Here is a 2,339-nt window from a genome sequence, read left to right as displayed (position 1 = left end):
CCCGCCTTTCCAGGGGTCCTTCTCCCCTCATCCCTCCTCTTCCTTTCTTTCTCACTTTTATTCTTTTGCGTGGTCCACCTTGCACTTATTACCTTAACAAACCTTTTCCCACTTGTTTTGCTAAAAAAACAAAACAAAAAAAGTCTCTTATCTAAGAAACCAGGAAATAAAAATGTTTGGACTCCCGCACCCTTTACTTTATCACTTTGGTGTAAATGGAATTTCAACAGTGTGAGTTATAAAATCTTTCTGTAAAATGAACCTTCACAGTTCTGAGTTCTGGTTTTGCTGGCCCGCTGACTGTCCAATTCTCCCACTGTTTATCTGTCCTTTTCCTTTTTCAAAGCGTGCTGGAATAAACTACCTTTCTGGGAAGAAACTAGCAAATTAAGAGTTTAGCTAGCTTAGCTTCACTGCAGCCATTTTTGGCATGCTTATGGGCTATACCACACTCTCAAAAACCCCCGTTGCTTTCCAGTGGGAGCCAGCTGTCAGCTGACCCTGCAGTGGGAGGAGGTTGCCTGTGTTTCTCCAGCAGAACTTGAACTGCCACACAGGCAGGCCTTTGGGTTAGCAGCACAATTTCCTCCAGACAACACCAGCAGAGCTTGAAATTGTTCTGGAACCAAAACATAGCTGACCCCCCAGCAACTTGTCAGAGGCAGTTGATCTCATGGAGGCTCATTGCCTCTCTCTTCTCTTTCTTCCTCAGAGACAAGTTGGCAGTTTCAAACCGTATACCTTTGGTTTGGCAGTGTAACTCCTTTCTGGAGTGATGTTCTTAGAAAAGATACTAGACTCAGAGTACTGGGCAAAGGATGACCATGTGAATGTATGTCGCTGCACCTTGCCCAAGTCACTTCAGAGAGCATGGCCTGACAGATATGTTGATTTGAATTCTCATCCTCCATAACTTGTAACTTCAATGCTATCGATTTCTGTTCTTAAAAGTCACTAATTCGGGGAGCTCTGGTGGCCTAGTGGCAAGAAGCTGCACTGCAATCCAGAGTCATGTGGTTCGAATCCACCAGATGCTTTGCTGGAAAAGGGGGGGACAATCTCCTCCTGTACTAGTCAGATCCAATTTGATGGAACATGCACAAAAATAATAAAAAAATTTTTTAAAGCCACCAGTTCGTGATATTTTATTACCACAGCACTAAGGAACTAACACACTTCTCAGAACATTCTTTCTTTTTCATCTGGGATACGAACCTCTTCTGCTTTTCCTCCTATTTTGTGGCCTCTCTCAGTTTATTCACCCTAAACTCTGAATGTTGAAATGAGTCGAGCTCAGTCTTCAACTCTCTCCTCTTCTCTAACCCATTGGATAGTGGCTTTAAAGACTACATTGAAGACAACAAACACAAACTCAAACACACTGTCATGAAACTGACTCACTTCTTGACAGCCACGAGTGTTACAGAGTACACTTGTGCTCCATCGAGCTCTTGGCTACACTTTAGACTAAGGTGTACCTGGAGCAAAGAAGCCATGGGATTTTCTTTTCTTTTTTTTTTTAAATTTTTTTTTATTGTATTGTTTTTAAGTGTACCGTCAAATCAGATCTGACTGGTACAGGAGGAGATTGCCCCCTCCTTCTCCAGCAGAGCATCTGGTGGATTTGAACCACGTACCTCTGGGATTGCAGTGCAGTGTCTTGCCACTAGGCCACCAGAGCTCCCTAAGCCATGGTATTTTCAATTGCTCATATGCACGTCTAAGTTGGACAGTGAGTAAGGAAGAACGGATGCCTTTGAATTGTGGAGTTAGTGGAAAATATTGACTAGAAGGGGGCTACCCAAAGAACAGATTTATCTGGGAAGAAGGACAGCCGGAGTGTTCCTCAGAGGCAAGGGTTGTGAGAGTTCATCTCACCCGTTAAGGCGTGTTATCATGAGGAACACATTTCTGGAGAAAGACACCAGCCTGGAAAAGTCGGAGGCCAGGCAGATCCTCGATGAGATGTGCTGACTCAGGCTGCAACGATGGGCTTCACAACAGCAGACATTAAAAAAGAAAAAGAAAGAAACACAGCAGAGATTGTATGGATGGCGCAGAACCCAGAGGGTTATTATATACTGGTTATTATATTATAATTATTATACAATATTGTATGTTGTTGTTGTGTACCGTCAAGATGGAACAGACCCATAGCAGACCCTCTGGTAGGTTTTCAGAGGCAGTTAATCGCATGGGAGGAGATTGCCCATCCTCCCGCAGAGCAGCTGGTGGCCTTGAACTGAGTACCTTTGGGATTACAGTACAGCTTCTTGCCACTAGGCCACCAGAGCTCCCTAGAATATTGAATAATAATTAATAATAATAATAATAATATT

This window comes from Elephantulus edwardii, unplaced genomic scaffold (genome assembly GCF_000299155.1).
Source record: "Elephantulus edwardii isolate Elephantulus edwardi_28Jun2011 unplaced genomic scaffold, EleEdw1.0 scaffold00080, whole genome shotgun sequence".
NCBI classification, from domain to species: domain Eukaryota; kingdom Metazoa; phylum Chordata; class Mammalia; order Macroscelidea; family Macroscelididae; genus Elephantulus; species Elephantulus edwardii.
The sequence above is the reverse complement of the archived record's forward strand: the minus strand, read 5'-3'. Positions refer to the sequence as shown.